The sequence below is a fragment of the Ursus americanus genome, chromosome 1 (genome assembly GCF_024610735.1).
Source record: "Ursus americanus isolate L20-20 chromosome 1, mUrsAme1.1.p, whole genome shotgun sequence".
Lineage (NCBI taxonomy): Eukaryota > Metazoa > Chordata > Mammalia > Carnivora > Ursidae > Ursus > Ursus americanus.
Window position 1 is genome coordinate 76,198,997 of NC_142127.1, and position 17,809 is coordinate 76,216,805.

A 17,809-nucleotide genomic window follows, 5' to 3' on the forward strand; every position below is an offset into this window, starting at 1 on the left:
ACCTAAAATTTGGTTAGGTGGCAGTAATAAATTATGCCTTTAAAAAGATGAGTAGAATTATATAAATATATTAACTATCTTAAGAAGACCCTTCCTCTCTTTTCACGTTTGATTAGCATTTGAAAATACATTGTGATGCTTTGATATTCTTCAAGAAGAATTTAACCAAAGGATATAGGAAAGAACAAAACAACATCTAGCTTGTGGTAGCTATAAAACAATTTGTGGCTTTCAGAGTAACAGACTTCTGTATCAGTTGCATAATAGTGATTATTTATTCATCGAGTCTTTTTATTTCCATGGAAACACTGAGATCATTTTAATTTTTAATTACACTAGAGTTTACAGTTCCATAGATTTTAACTCTGTAGTAGCAAGTACAGAAGCTAGAGCTTTACCCATTTCCACTTTAAAAAATATAAAGGAGGAAGAGTGGGTTTTAAATGATCATGAATTTCATTTAGTTACAACCTTTAGCTGTATAATTTCTCCTAAACCTGCCCTGAAATTTTATGTCCAATTAATTCTTCAATTTTTGTGTATACCCTTTGGCTGAAAGTATTTTCACAGGAAATAACTGCAGTATGAAATTCAGCAATGGGTGCTGTTATGTAGTTGGTGAGATATCTAAAGTTGTTGTGAAGTAGTAGAAACAGAGGACTAGATCTGCCACTTACTTAGTTGAATTATCTTAGGTGAATCACTTCATTTCTCTGGCCCTTGATTTCTTCCTCTGCAACCTGAGGACTGAAGTTGAATGATAGAATTCAGTGGTCCTCTGAAATAGCTTGGCCGTGTGGTGCCCAGGACTTGTGGCAACTATCCACATGGGCCTTACAAATATGTTGATAATATGACAGGAGTATTTGTCAACAGGGACTGGATGCAGAACAGTAATAAAAAGCTATTAGATGGAACAACTTGTTCACTAAGTGGGTCTGGTGAAGATTTTATAGGTAGGAAATCTTTTTTTTTTTTTTAACCCCCTTTCCGTATCATTAAATTTTCTGGTATATAAGTTTTACAGGTTTGGTTCCTATTTGATCAAGGTAATTTTCAGAGTGCAAACGTTGTTGTAGTCGTTCTATTTTATTGCTAGTTGTTGTTAATCTCTTACTGTGCCTAATCTATAAGTTAAAATTTATCATAGGTATGTATAGGAAAAAACAGCATGTATAGAGTTTAGTATTATCCATGGTTTCAGGCCTCCATTGAGGGTCTCAGAACATTTCTCCCATGGATAAGAGAGGACTACTGTAATTGGTCTTCTATAAACATAATTTGGATCATATGCAGTTATAACTCCTGCTTTTTAAAAACATGAACATTACATTGTATTGAAGGTTTTTTCAAAATTATTTTTAATTGGTGCATAATATTGCATAACATGTTTTTCAAATCTATTTTATTCATCCCCAGATTGTTGAACATTTAAATATTTTCAATATTATTAATGCCAAATGGTTTTTGTATAAAAGTCGTTTTTTGCATCTCTGACTGCCATGTTTTTGGTTTGGGTTCCCACATATAAAATAACTGTTTAAAACATAAGCAGGGACACCTGGGTGGCTCAGTCGTTAAGCATCTGCCTTTGGCTCAGGGCATGATCCCAGGTTCTAGGATCGAGCCCCGCATCGGGCTCCCTGCTCCTTTGGGAGCCTGGTTCTTCCTCTCCCACTCCTTCTGCTTGTGTTCCCTCTCTCACTGGCTGTGTCTCTGTCAAATAAATAAATAAAATCTTTAAAAACAAATAAATAAAAGCATAAGCATTTTTACTCTTGGTAATATTATCAAATTTTTTTCCGTAAGTGTTATATTGTTTGTCTATCTCAAAGTAATTTTTGATTGTGCATTTAATCACATCCTCATGAGAATTAAATATGGTAATTTAAAGACTTTCTAATTTTAAATACCTTACTTTTGTTGAAATTAACCTTTTTTATTAGTGAGCTGTTTTTCATATATATTTTTTATGTGAAATATAATATTTTCACTAGCCCATTTTTACATTGCAATTCAGTTAAAAAATCAGTTTCTGTTGGCCTTGAATTTTTTAAAAATGCTAAAAAACATTTCTTTTTTTATTTTTCATTTTTAAATATATTTTTTTAGATCTTTGAATCATCTGATTTATTAAAGTCAATGAAAAACATTTAGGGAAAAGCAGAAGAGAGATGGGGAAAGCTGAGTCCCTTAGGATGAGGTGTAAATCAGTGAAGGAACTGCCCAATGTGAATCCTGTGTTATGTTATGCTCATAAATCCTATCTTTCTCTCTTTAGTCTTTTGTTTGTTTTTTAAAAACATGTTTATGCGATCATTGTTTTTCTTTTATTACTTGAGTAGATCTCTGGTTGTAAAAGATTCAAATATGGAAATACATGTAGGAAATTACTTCCTCCCTGACACACTTCCTTATAGATAACCATTATCAATAGCATTTTAGAATACAGTATTCCCATACTTTATTAATATGTACATATCTCCATATTCTTTCAATATGTATATATATATACATGGATATATATATATACATATATATATATATAAATGTAAATGGATCATATAATACCTACTATTCAGAATCTTAGTTTCTTTACCTAACAGTATATCTTCAAGAGCTTTCTTTTTCTCCCCACAATGTAAGAAGCATCCTTTCCCTCATTATACATAGGACACATGATCATAATAAAAAATTTGATTAAGATATGAAAGATGTTTTCAAAATAATAAAAATCACCTGAAATCAGTCCAGAGATAACCACCATTAATATTTTGGCAACCATTCTTTCATGCATCTCTTAATATATCTTATGTAATTAATGTTTATTCTGATACCAGCTGGTATACTGCAATTCAATTCTGGCACTAATCACCCAAAGTTAGCACAGACCACGCAAAATTTAAAGGCATGGTCTCCAACAAGACTGCCCCTACTTCAGACACCAGTCAAAAGTGGGGTCCCCAGGCCACCTGCCTGTCCAGCTGCCTACAAATCTGGGACAATCCCATGACCTTTGAAGGTTTGATAATTTGCTGGAATGACTCAGAACTATACTTAACAATTACAGTTTATTAGAAGGTTACAAGACAGAAACAGCCTAATAAGAGACATTTAAGGCGAGGTCTGGAAGAGTCCTGAATGCAGAGGTTCCCTTACCTTTTCCTCATGGAATCAGGGCACTTCGCCCTCCTATCATATCAATGTGCTCACCAACCAGGAAGGACCACTGAGCTTCATGACTGGAGCTTTTATTGGAGTTAATTACATAGATAAAATTGATTAAATCATTGGTCTGTGATGGAACTCATTCTCCAGCCCCCTCCTTTTCCCAGGGTCAGGAGATTGGGTTGATACCATGTGACGCAAAGCCCCAACCTTCTAATCGCATGGTTGGTCTTTCAGGCCTGACCAGCTATCCTGAACTATCCTGAAGTTATCTAGGGCCCACCATGAGTAACATCATTTGCATGAATTCAGATGTGATCCAAAGGGCTCATGAATAATAGAGACATTCCTTTTACTTGGAAAATTCTAGAAACTTAGTTCACTCCCAGGAACCAAAGACAAAGGTGAGTTAAATTCTTTATTATACAGAAGTGTCATAGTTTGTTTTTTATTGTACCTGCGTATTTTTGTCTCTGATTTCTTACTGTGTCTATATGTTAGTTCTACCTCATTTTTTCCCCAAGGCATGTGGAATAATAACATATTTTATATATTAAATGTATTAACTCTGTCCATAAATAGTTCCTTTTCCCTTTTCCTAGTTTGCCCTTTAATTTGGTAATTAAAATGCTTAGTCCTATGCTTAGTCCTTCTCCTTTAGACAGCAAATAAATATTTACCTAAAATTTCTTACAGCTTTTAAGTCTTTTTTCCCCATATATTGAACTTATTTTGGTATAGAGTACAAGTAAAGTTTAAATGGAGTTTTTTTTTTAAGTAACCAATTGTCCCAACACAGTGAAATGAATTTTCATTTTTCAGATTCATCCTTGCAAGGAATGGGTGAGTTGTAAGGAATTAGGGGTTTGATATGTTATAAGGAAGGTATTATTATCCCCATTTTTTAGATGAAGACACTGAGATTCAAAGTGTTTAAATAATTTCCCCCAGTTTATCTGGAAAAGGCAGAAAATTAAATAATTTCCCCCAGTTTATCTGAATCTAAAGCCTAAAAAACACATTTTTTAAATAGATTTTTTTGAAAAGGGCATTTAATAAATAGCCAACATTGGAATCACACGTAAGTACCAAATGACTTAGTGGGTACCTAAGATTATAAAATAATTTGTTCTGATATGAAGATTGAAAATTAAACAGAACATAGGTGAAATTCTAGTCATGACAGTGGAAAATTACATTAAGTATAAATCTGGATCCCCAAACAAAATAAATTTCATCATGTTGATCAATTTAAATTAATACTCTACTTGCTACTGAATCATACAGAAATGACCAAAAATGTTCACTAAATTTTGGGGGTATGTTTATAATGGTTCAACTGGAAAGTTTTGTGATGCACATGTTAAGAAAATTCATGTTAAGAAGTCCAAAGGGGAATATTAAAGAGATAGCAATCTGCCTGAGCAGCTCAAATAGAGAGACTCCTGCATTATAGAGGACTATTCAAAGACACATGCTATACATTAAGACAGAAAGTGATTAAATCCCAAATTGAAGGTCACAAGAGATGTTGATTCGTGATCAAGTGACTTCACAAAAGCAATTCCTTGTACTGTATTTAAGGGTGAACAGCACAGATTCATTTGTTTAATGATGGTAATGATGGGTAATGAGTTTTAGGAGGGCCAGATAGTTGGTAAAAACAGTTTAGTGGGAAAGTATTCCTTCTTTTTTTCTCTTCTTAAGTCTGTGTTAGGGCACACTGGGAAACATTTATACTTAAAAACTAGAATGGTAAACTGAAAAGAAGGAGGAAAATAATTCAGATTGCTGCAGATGAATAAAGTAGTTAAAATTTCATAGATACAAAGCAAGTGGAGAGGATGCCATTTTGTGAAATATTGTATCAGCATTCACTATATTTATGTAGTAATACATATACTTTTTTTTTTTTTTTTTTAAGTAGCCTCTGTGCCCACAGTTGGACTTAAACTTGTGACCCTGAGATCAAGAGTCACATGCTCTATGGACTGAGCCAGCCAGGCACCCCATAATATATTTACTATTAAATATGTTACTGCATACATTATGAAAATTGACTACTGCATATATTATAAAAATCTACTCTAGACTCTGACTTCCTATATTAATTTTCCCTTTAGATACTATTGTATTGGGTTAATGCTTTATAGTAATAATAATATTAATGTGAAATGTATAGTTTGTAGAAAAACCCATAATATATACAATATCTCATGTGCTGTTTATATTTCCCTCATGAGATAGGGTTTGTTATTCACTTTATTTCTAAGTATTTTCGCATTGCTTAACTTCACAAAATTTCTGTGATAGAACCAAGTGTAAGTAATCATTTCTTATTTTATTGCTGCGGACACTAAATAATAGGGAATAAGTGGCATATTTATTACATGTGAAGTCATTTGGAGCTGAAATTATTTAGACATAATCATTTGGAAGTAGTCTTCTTATACTTAGCTGAGTAATTTTAAAATTTGAGATTAGATAAGCCACAACTATTAAATCTTAGAATTTTTAAATTTCCTACTTTCTCTAGCTTTGCAATAATTCTGCTTACAATGCAGGACTGAAAGCATTTATTTTATAGAGAAAATGAGCAGAAGTTAACTAAGTCACTTGTCACGAAACAGGAATTATATTAATTTATGAAGAATTGTGTAGACCTTGTATGTAGATATAAAATTAAATGCACAGCGAATGATAATATAGTCATTTGTTCTTTCAGTAATGTATATCAGCTTACAATGCAAGCCCTAATGTTTCAAAGGTCATTTAAAAGGAGAAATATTGGGGCACCTGGTGGCTCAGTCGGTTAAGCGTCTGACTCTTGGTTTTGCTCAGGTAATGATCTCAGGGTTCATGCTCCGAGTCTGCTAGAGATTCTCTCCCTCTCCCCCTCCCTCATCTTCTGCCCCCCCATCCCCACCTTCTCCTTGCATTCTCCCCCTCCCTCTCTCTCTAAAACAAATAAAATCATTTAAAAAAAAAACTCCTTTATAAAGAGAAATAAAAGGAAAAATAGTATAATGATTTGCTACCTAGCAACATGCACTTTCTTTTTCACTTGTCTGCCCTATTCTTCTCCATGTTACACAGCATTCAGACTATCAGTAATGGTGGAATATAAAGCCATTGTTTATTTTGTTGGAGTAGGCATTTAATTAGGTTCTAGCAGGAAGCCTAGAGGCCACCAAAGAAGTCATGGCCAGCTGTCTGGAAACTCAGAGCCTGTCCTAGCAGCACTTCACAAGAATCCAGATCAGACGAGACAAATCCAAGATGGCAGGGGCCATGACAGGAAACCCCTGACCAACTAAGGAGGAAAAGGGCTCCAAACTCTGCTTCTAAGAAATCCTTGCCCTGAGTAATGGATATGCCACCCCCTCGTTAACAACTGTCACTAAAATGGAAACCCAAACCCGAGTCACAGCTCCCATGCTTATTCTTTCTTTTTCATTCTCACTCTCACTGTCTTTATTTTAATTCTAGTAGAGTTAACATATAGGGTTATATTATTTTCAGGTGTACAATGCAGTGATTGAACAATTCTATACATAACTCAGTGCTCATCATGATAAGTGTACTCTTTAATCCTCGTCACCTATTTCACCCATCCCCCCGCCTTCCTCTCCTCTGGTAACCACCATTTTCTTCTCTATATTTAACAGTCTGTTTCTTGGTTTGTCTCTCTTTCTCTTTTTTCCCCTTTGTTTGATTTGTTTCTTAAATTTCACATATGAGTGAAATCATACAGTATTTGTCTTTCTCAGACTGACTTATTTTGCTTCACATTATACTCTCTAGCTCCATCCATGTTGTTGCAAATGGCAAGATTTCATTCTTTTTAATGACTAACATTCCATTATATATCCAAATCTATATCTATCTATCTATATCTATCTATCTATCTATCTATCTATCTATCTATCTATCTATCGCATCTGTTGATGGACATCTGGGCTCTTTCCATATTTTGGCTATTGTAGACATTGCTGCTATAAACATTGGGGTGCTTGTATCCCTTCAAATCAGCATTTTTTTTTATCCTTTGGGTAAATACCTAGTAGTGTGATTGCTGGATTGTACAATAGTTCTGTTTTTAACTGAGGAATTTCCATAGTGTTCTCCAGAGTGGCTGCACCAGTTCGCATTCTCACCAGCAGTGCAAGAAGGTTTCCCTTTCTCTGCATCCTTGCCAACACCTGTTGTTACTTGTACTATTGAATTTAGCCCTTCTGACAGGTGTGAAGTGATATCTCATTGTAGTTTTGATTTGCATTTTCCTGATGATGATTGATGTTGAGTATCTCTACATGTGTCTTTTGGCCATTTGTATGTCTTCTTTGAAGACATGTCTGTTCTTGTCTTCTACCCATTTTTAATTGGGTTATTTTTTTTTTTTAGTTGTTTAGTTGTATAAGTTCTTTATATATTTTGGACACTAACCCTTTATTGGATATATTATTTGCTAATATCTTCTCCTATTCTATAGGTTTCCTTTTCATTTTGTTGACTGTTTCCTTTGCTGTGCAAAAAGAAGCTCTTTATTTTAATGTAATCCTAACAGTTTTGTTTTGTTTGCTTTTGTTTCCCTTGTCTCAGGAGACGTATGTAGAAAGATGTTGCTATGGTTGATGTCAGAGAAATTCTAGGATTTTTATGGTTTCAGGTCTCATATTTAGGTCTTTAATCCATTTTGAGTTTATTTTTGTCTATGATATAAGAAAGTGGTCCTGTTTCTTTCTTTTGCTTATAGCTGCCCAGTTTTCCCAACACCACTTGTTGAAGAGATTGTCCTTTCCCCATTGGATATCCTTTCCTACTTTGTCAAATATTCATTGACCATATAATTATGGGTTTATTTCTGGGTTTTGTATTCTGTTCCATTGATCTATGTGTCTACTTGTGTGAAAGTACCATGCTGTTTTGATTACTATAGCTTTGTAATGTAACTTGAAATCCGGAATTGTGATGCTTTGAGCTTTGGTTTTCTTTTTCAGAATTGCTTTGGCTATTCAAGGTCTTTTGTGGTTCCATACAAATTTTAGGATTGTTCATCCTAGTTCTGTGAAAAATGCTGTTGGTATTTTGATAGGAATGCTTTAAATCTGTAGATTGCCTTGGGTAGTAATAACATTTTAACAATATTTGTGCTTCCAGTCTGTGAGCATGAATTGTCTTTCCATTTCTTTGTGTTATCTTCAATTTCTTTCATCAGTGTTTTATAGTTTTCGGAGTACAGGTCTTTCACCTCTGTTTAGGTTTATTCCTAGGTATCTTATTATTTTTGGTGCAATTGTAAATGGGATTGTTTTCTTAATTTCTCTTTCTGCTGCTTCATTATTGGTGTATAGAAACGCAACAGATTTCTGTACACTGATTTTGTATCTTGCAATTTTACTGAATTCATTTATCAGTTCTAGTAGTTCTTTTGGTGGAGTGTTTGGAGTTTTCTATATATAGTATCATGTCATCTGCAATAGTGAATGTTTTACTTCTTCCTTAATAATTTGGATGCCTTTTATTTCTTTCTGTTGTCTGATGGCTGTGGCTAGGATTTCCAGTACTATTTTGAATAAAATGGTGAGAATGGACTTCTTCATCTTGTTCCTAACCATAGGGGAAAGTTCTCAGTTTTTCCCCATTGAGTTTGATGTTAGGTGTGGGTTTTTCATATAAGGCCTTTATTATGTTGAGGTATATTCCTTCTAAACCTACTTTGTTGAGGGTTTTTATCATGAATGGATGTTATACTTTGTCAAATGTTTTTTCTGCATCTATTGAAGTGATTACATGGTTTTTATCCTTTTTCTTATTGATGTACTGTCTCTCACTGATTTGTTTGGGAACATTCAACCATTGTTGCATCCCAGGAATAAATCCCACATGATCATGATGAATGATTATTTTAATGTTTTGTTGGATTTGGTTTGCAGTATTTTGTTGAGGATTTTTATATCTATGTTCACCGAAGATACTGCCCTGTAGTTCTCTTTTTTTTTGTGTGGTGTCTTTATCTGGTTTTGGTGTCAGGGTGATATTGTACTCAGAGAATGAGTTTGGAAGTTTTCTTTCCTCTTGTATTTTTTGCAATAGTTTGAGAAGAAGGGATATTAACTCTTCCTTTAATGTTTGGTAGAATTTGCTTGTGAAGCCATCTGGTCCTGGATTTTTGTTTTGGGTGAGTGTTTTTGATTACTGATTCAATTTCATTGCTGGTAATCAGTGTGTTCAAATTTTCTATTTCTTCCTCATTCAGTTTTGGGAAGTTATATGTTTCTAGAAATTTATCCATTTCTTGTAGGTTGTCCAGTTTGTTGGCATATGATTTTTCATAATATTTCCTCATAATTATTTATATTTCCTTGGTGTCGGTTGTTATTTCTCCTTTCATTTGTGATTTTGTTCTTTCTCTCTCTCTCTCTCCCCTCTCTCAAGCTCTTCTGCTCTCACATCTCAAGAGTGTACTTTCACTTTAATAAACTTTCCTGCTTGTGTTGCTCCTTTGCTGTCCTGTGTCTGTCCTTGAATTCTTTCTTGTGCTGAGAATAAGAACCTTTAGCAACATCTTTGGGATGGGCTGGGATGAGACCCCTGGGCCTGGGGGTCTCCCAAGTTCACCTGGCAGCAATTTAACTTATATTTACTTTACCTGGTTCCAAAATAAGATAATAGATAACATTTATTGAGTGCCAGATGCTTTATATTTATCAGTTAATCCTCACACCGTGGCCTGGGTATTATTATCCCAGTTTTATGGAAGAAAAATAAACAGATTAAGTACCTTGCCCAAGATTATACATAGCTAGGAAGCCAAGAATCAAAGCTCTAAACCCAAGACTTTTTTACTCCAAAGTCTGTGTTATAATCAGATTTAACTCTAAATTAAACAATTTGTGAGCTATCAAAATTTACCATATGTAAGAGTATACTTCCTGTAAACCTAGAGTCTGTAAATTAAAAGATAAGGGACTGTAGGATGTGCATTAATATATTAATGGGGGAACTGATATTTTTTCCAAAGTAGTATTAACACTTTAATTTTATTGGCAACCCACCTTGATCTTTGAAATCTCTTACCATAATATATTTAGTTAAAAAGATATTATAAAGATTTAATAAATAGAGGGACAATCTTTGTTTTCTTTCTTTTTCTTTAATGTAAGTTCACACCCAACATGGGGCTCAAATTCACAACCCCAAAATCAAGAGTTGCATGCTCTACCTAGTGAGCCAGCCAGGCACAACTTTAAGGAACATTGGCACTGAACTACTACTGTCTTAGATTTTTGTAAACCAAATAGTTCAAAGGATATTTAAGTTGGAAAGTAAGCATTACATTCTGTAATTCATACACATTTGAAACTTCCTAGATTTCAGATCTTTTCTAGGTTGCCAAGAGTTTATGAGTGGATGTTGACTTTTGTCACATACTGTGTCTTTTGAGATCACTATATAATTTTCCTCCTTTCGTCTGTTACATTGGTGAAATGCATAGATTTATTTTTTTAAGTTTTTATTTAGTTACAGTTAGTTATCATACAGCATTATGTTAGTTTCAGGTGTTCAATATAGTGATTCAACCCTTCCATACATCACCCTTTGTTCATTACCACAAGTGTACTCCTTAATCTCCATCATCTGTTTAACCCTTCCCCCCACTTCTTCTGCCCTCTGGTAACCATCAGTTTGTTTTCTATATAAATTGATGTTTAAATGATACATGTCATACATATCTTCTGGTACACACACACACACATTTTCTCCAGCTATATAAAAGTAGTTGGATCATTGGATATATATATCTTTAGCTTTCCCAGATAGTGCCAAACTGATTTCTAAACTGATTATACCCATGTATACTCTCACTAACAGTGTATGATAATTGCAGTTTCATATCTTTAACAATGCTTTTTGTTGTCAGACTTACTAGTTTTTCAAAACTGATAAATATTTAGTGTTTTTTAAATTGTGGTTTTAATTTGCATTTCCTTAAGTGCAAATGAGTTTGAGTACCTTTTCAATATTTGTTCACCATTTGTATTTCCCTTCCTGTGAATGGCCAATCCAAATATTTTATTCATTTAAAAGCTTAGTTTCTTCTCAAGAAACAAGAAAGTTCTTAAATACACAACCTAACCTTACACCTAAAGGAGGTAGAGAAAGAACAGCAAATAAAGCCTAAACCCAGCAGGAGAAGAGAATTAATAAAGATTAGAGCAGAAATCAATGAAATAGAAACCAAAAGAACAGTAGAACAGATCAACAAAACTAGCTGCTGGTTCTTTAAAAGAATTAATAAGATCGATAAACCCCTGGCCAGACTTATCAAAAAGAAAAGAGAAAGAACCCAAATAAATAAAATCATGAATGAAAGAGGAGAGATCACAACCAACCCCAAAGTAATACAAACAATTATAAGAACATATTATGAGCAACCGTATGCCCACAAATTAGGCAATCTGGAAGAAATGGATGCATTCCTAGAAGTGTATGATCTACCAAAACTGAAACAGGAAGAAATAGAAAACCTGAACAGACCCACAGCCAGCAAGGAAATTGAAATAGTAATCAAAAATCTCCCAAAAAACAAGAGTCCAGGGCCAGATGGCTTCCCAGGGGAATTCTACCAAACATTTAAAGAAGAATTAATACCCATTCTTCTGAAGTGATTTCAAAAAAAAAAGAAAAAAAAAAAAAAAGAAAAGAAAAGAAAGGGAAGGGAAGGAAAACTTCCAAACTCTTTCTATGAGGCCAGCATTACCTTCGTCCCAAAACCAAAGAAACACCCCACCAAAAAGGAGAACTACAGACCAATATCCCTGATGAACATGGATGCAAAACTTCTCACCAAGATACTAGCCAATAGAATCCAACAGTATATTAAAAGGATTATTTACCATGACCAGGTGGGATTTATTCCAGGGCTGCAAGGGTGGTTCAACATCTGCAAATCAGTCAGTGTGACACACTACATTAATAAAAGAAAGGACAAGAATGATATGATCCTCTCAATGTAGAAAAAACATTTGACAAAGTACAGCATCCTTTCTTGATTAAAACTCTTCACAGTATAGGGGTAGAAGGAACATACCTCAAGATCATAAGTGCTATATTCGAAAAGCCCACAGCAAATATCATCTCATGAGGAAAAACTGAGAGCTTTTCCCCTAAGGTCAGGAACAGGACAGGAATGTCCACTATCACCACTGTTGTTCAGCGTAGTATTAGAAGTCCTAGCCTCAGCCATCAGACAACAAAAAGAAATAAAAGGCATCCGAATCGACAGAGAAGTCGTCAAACTCTCACTTGTCGTGGATAACAAACTCTCACTCTTCCACTCTATGTGAAAAACCCAAAAGACCCACCCCCAAATTGCTAGAACTCATACATGGAGTCAGCAGAGTGGCAGGATATAAAATCAATGCACAGAAATCAATTGCATTTCTATACACTAACAATGAGATAGAAGAAAGAGAAATCAAGGAGTCAGTCCCATTTATGATTGCACCCAAAACCATGAGATGGCTAGGAATAAACCTAACCAAAGAGGAAAAGGATATGTCCTCAGAAAACTATAGAACACTCCTGAAAGAAATTGAGGAAGACACAAAGAAATGGAAAAACATTCCATGCTCATGGATTGAAGAACAAATACCACTAAATGTAGGTAGCATAGGCTACCTAGAGCAATCTATACTTTCAATGCAATCCCTATCAAAATACCATCCACTTTTTTTCACAGAGTTGGACAAATAATCCTAAAATTTGCATGGAACCAGAAAAGACCCCAAATAGCCAAAGGAATGTTGAAAAAGAAAACCAAAGCTGGTGGCATCACAACTCCAGACTTCAAGCTGTATTTCAAAGCTGTAATCATCATGACAATATGGTAGTGGCACAAAAACAGACACATTAGATCAATGGAAAAGAAGAGAGAACCCAGAAATGGACCCTCAACTCTATGGTCAACTAATCTTTGACAAAGCAGGAAAGAATATCCAACGGGAAAAAGACAGTCTCTTCAACAAATTGTGTTGGGAAAATTGGACAGCCACATGCAGAAGAATGAAGCTGGACTATTTCCATAGCAACTACTTACGAGACACATCTCCTGAGGCAAGGGAAACAAAAACAAAAATAAACTATTGAGACTTCATCAAGATAAAACTTCTGCACAGCAAAGGAAACAGTCGACAAAACCGTAAGACAACCAACAGAATGGGAGAAGATATTTGCAAATGTCTTATCAGATAAAGGACTAGTAGCCCAAATCTATAAAAAATTTATCAGACTTAACACCCAAAGAACAACTAATCCAATCAAGAAATGGGCAGAAGACATGAACAGACATTTCTCCACAGAAGACATACAAAGGGCCAACAGACATATGAAAAAGTGCTCAACATCACTTGGCATCAGGGAAATACAAATCAAAACCACAATGAGATACCACCTCACACCAGTCAGAATGGCTAAAATTAACATGTCAGGAAATGACAGATGTTGGTGAGGATGCAGAGTAAGGGGACCCTCCTACACTGTTGGTGGGAATGCAAGCTGGTGCAGCTACTCTGGAAAACAGTATCGATGTTCCTGAAAAAGTTGAATATAGAGCTACCCTACGACCCAGCAATTGCACTACTAGGTATTTACCCCAAAGATACAAAGGTAGTGATCGGAAAGGGCACCTGCACCCCAGTGTTTATAGCAGCAATGTCCACAATAGCTAAACTATGGAAGGAGTCTAGATAAATGGATTGACAGATGAATGGATAAAGATGTGGTATATATATGTACAATGGAATACTACTCAGCCATCAAAAAATTGAAATCTTGCCATTTGCAACAAAATAGAACTAGAGGGTATTATACTAAGCAAAATAAGTCAGTCAGAGAAATACAATTATCATATGATCTCACTGATAAGTAGAATTTAAGAAACAAGGCAGAGGATAATAGGGGAAGAGAGGGATAAATAAAATTAGACAAAATCAGAGAGGGAGACAAGCCATAAGAGACTCTTAATCATAGAAAACAGACTGAGGGTTGCTGGAGGAGAGAGGGGTGGGGATTGGGGTAACTGGGTGATACACTATATGTTAATTAATTTAATTTAGCTGCGCCTGGGTGGCACAGCGGTTAAGCGTCTGCCTTTGGCTCAGGGTGTGATCCCGGCATTCCGGGATCGAGCCCCACATCAGGCTCCTCTGCTATGAGCCTGCTTCTTCCTCTCCCACTCCCCCTGCTGTGTTCCCTCTCTCGCTGGCTGTCTCTGTCTCTGTCAAATAAATAAATAAAATCTTTAAAAAAAAATTTAAATAAGAAATAAAATCTTTTTAAAAAGTAAAAGAAAAACTTAGTTTCTATTACTTTTTTATTGGAATTCTATATATATTCCAAATAAGAGTGTTTTATTAAAAATATGTGTTTCAAATATATTTTCACATTCCAGGGTATCTTTTTGCTCTATGACGCTTTTGAAGAATAGGCTTTTAAAATTTTAATGACGTTAACATTATCAAATTTTTCCCTTATAGCTAGTGCTTTGTTTCTTTTTAAAGAAATCACTGTGAGGAAGTCTAAACTGGCTCATGCAGACAAACCACATTTAACAGTTTTTTATGTTGACAGTCCAGCTAAAGTTCCAAGCCAGCAGCCAGCATCTAGTTCTTGCCATGTAACTGAAGATGTCACCAGATTATTTCAGCCCTCAGCCATTGAGTCATTCCCAGCCTTTGAGTTTTCTAGCCAAAGCCCCAGACATGGTAGAACAGAGACTAGTTATCTCTTCTTTGCTCTGCCCACATCCCTCATCCATGGAATCTGTGAGCACAATAAAATGGTTGTTTTATGCCACTAAGTTTTACTAAGTTTTTTTAAATGCATGGTATAATTATATTTTGTTTAAAAATATGCTTGCATCATCGAATAAATTTATAAAAATGGGGGAATTTGCACACTGAGTTGTCATGGTTGTCTCTGGATCATGCATATTTACAAATAATGACACGAAGTTGGCTAAAAGGAAGAGAAATTTTACTCAAATTTAAAGATATCTGATGATCATTCCAAATATTTATTTTTTATTTAATTTGTTTAAACAAAAAACCAACAACAGTTCATCCATTTCTCCCACCCCTCAACCCCTGTCTCTGACAACGCCAGTCTGTCCTCTCTATCTATGAACTTGGTTTTTATTTATTTAAAAAAAATTTTTTTAGATTCCACATATAAGAGAGATCATACAGTGTTTCTCTTTCTCTTTCTTATTTCACTGAGAATAATGCCTTCGAGGGGCATCACTAAGTTTTAAGATGGTTTATTATGTAAGAATTGTAGAATAAAAAGACCATGGGAACCTTTTAGGAGAATGTTGTGATAGATGAAACTTAATAGTTTTTAGTCTCTGGAGATAATAAGAGAATCAAACAAACCATGTTCAGTCATGCTGATTATGCTGGGAACAGGGTAGTACGGCAGACTGCAAATTGTTCTCCCCAAACCCATTTTCATAGTATTAGCTGAGCATATGGATTCCTAGTGTGAAATGGTATTTTCCAGTATCCTTTCCAGCTGGACGTAGGTGTCGACCAAGGTCTTGCTCATGGCATATGAGAAGTGAGTGCAACTTCTATGTTATCTAAAAGGAACTGTCCCTTCATTTCCACTTTCTCTTCTTTCCTATAAGCTTGTGAAAAAGGACAACATCCTGGGGGTTGAAAGAGCAATGAGAAGGGGAGAACTAGAGTCCTTGAGTCTTTGTGGAATGGAGTTGCCCTATTACCTGGACAGTTTTCCTACTTTAAGACTGTTATAAGAGAAAGCTTAAAATTCATGTCTCATTTAATCCATTGCATTTTATATCTGTGTTACTTAGTTTACTCCCCCACCCACTCCTTAACTTAAACAGGTAGTGAAGAATAGAAATGGAGAAACAGAAAGATAATAGGATTCCCAGGAGTACAGCCTAGGAAGTTGGCAAGACTAGAAATTATCAAGACATCACTTTTTTTTTTTTTTAAGATTTTATTTATTTATTTGACAGAGAGAGAGGCAGCGAGAGAGGGAACAGAAGCAGGGGGAGTGGGAGAGGGAGAAGCAGGCTTCCTACGGAGCAGGGAGCCCGATGCGGGGCTCGATCCCAGGACCCTGGAATCATGACCTGAGCCAAAGGCAGACGCTTAATGACTGAGCCACCCAGGCGCCCCTCAAGACATCACTTTAAAGCAAAATCTGTAAAGGGGGAATCAGGAATCTAAAAGGGAAAGGAAGTTGCTGTCTTTAATCATATGCTGACTCAGCTGGTCAGTTACTGGTCACTCAGGTCTCTGGAATTTATAATCACGTCTATAACCTCTATTGTTTTTTAATAGCTATTACAGCTGACTGATGAGAAATAAAATTTATAGTGCATAAAATATTACACATAATGTCCTAATTTGGCTTTTAGAATTTCTTGCCTTTTTTCCATATCCTAGTCAAGTGGAATAACTACACCTCTCTCTCTCTTTAATGATAAACTGTACATTAGGTAAAGTTTACCGTTTTAACTATTTTTAAGTGTACAGTTCCTTACCATTCAGTACATTCACACTGTTGTGCAACCATCACCACTATCCATCTCCAGAACTTTTTCATCATCTCTACCTTTAACTCTATAACCATTAAATAACTCCCCATCCTACACTATCCTAAGTGGTTCTCTCTTTTTTGTAATAAAATAGTGAATAAAACATCAGAAAATCTTTAATGAGACTGAGTGGTAACTGCAAACAGTAAGAAGATATAATTAGGAAAGTAGACTTTTGTATGCCATTTCTATTTGTGAAATTATTCAGATGAGGATATATTCTTTGCAGAGGCTGCTTGATTTCTCATCTGGAAACCTAAAAACTAAGCTGAAATTTTTTTCTTTAATTTTCTATTCTCCCTCTTAATTTGTACTGAAACAAGCTTTTGTTTCATTCATACTTATTTCTTTAGGGCACTAATTTCCATCTGCTTATTCACAGCTGGAAACCATGATCTTCTGGATCTACTAATGTGTTTGACCATGATGAATCATGTGATAAACAAAAGCTAATGATCATTTTGGCAGGAAATAAATATGAGAATAATGCTCAGTAAACAAAGATCTTTCCCCTTAATTAAATCCATTATAATAAAATAGGAAAAGTGAAATATGTAAAAATATGTAACTTTTTTTAGAAATGTCTTCAAAAAACTGTGAAGCATTTCATGTTTTATTCATTGTTGAGTTGACTGCCTTTAATATGTGTCAAACTGTCCATTTAAGTAGGATCTACCCGATCTCAGATTTTTTTTAAGTGTTACCTTTTTGATTACTATTAACATTTTATTATAATATGGAAAAGTAAAGTCATAGTTCTCGGCCTTTCCTTTGACACTTTAGATCTCATAATCTTAATTCCAAATAAGCTTATGATTATTAATCCACTTTATTACCCAAACAGAAAAAATAAAAGCCAATAAATCAAATGAATATACAAATCAGAAGAATTATCCAAAAAACTGAAAACCAGTGCCAGATGTAGTTCCTAAGAATGCTACTAGATAAATGTCAGAAATATCACACTTTCTTTACTTTTACTGTGAAGAATGTAGGGAAAGAAAGTAA

At 34.8% G+C, this 17,809-nt stretch overlaps 1 protein-coding gene across 4 annotated transcripts in view; it reads left to right on the forward strand.

Annotated features, from left to right (window-relative positions):
• NBEAL1 (neurobeachin like 1) overlaps positions 1–17,809 on the forward strand; it is a 237,965-nt gene that overhangs the window by 16,929 nt on the left and 203,227 nt on the right. For 3 of the 4 annotated variants that reach the window (XM_087862767.1, XM_087862763.1, XM_087862760.1), the window contains one exon: positions 3,406–3,572. The exons of the other annotated variant lie outside the window; for it this stretch is intronic. The gene's annotated coding sequence lies outside the window, so the exon portion shown is untranslated. The remainder of the gene's footprint in view (positions 1–3,405; positions 3,573–17,809) is intronic. 4 annotated transcript variants of the gene reach the window in all.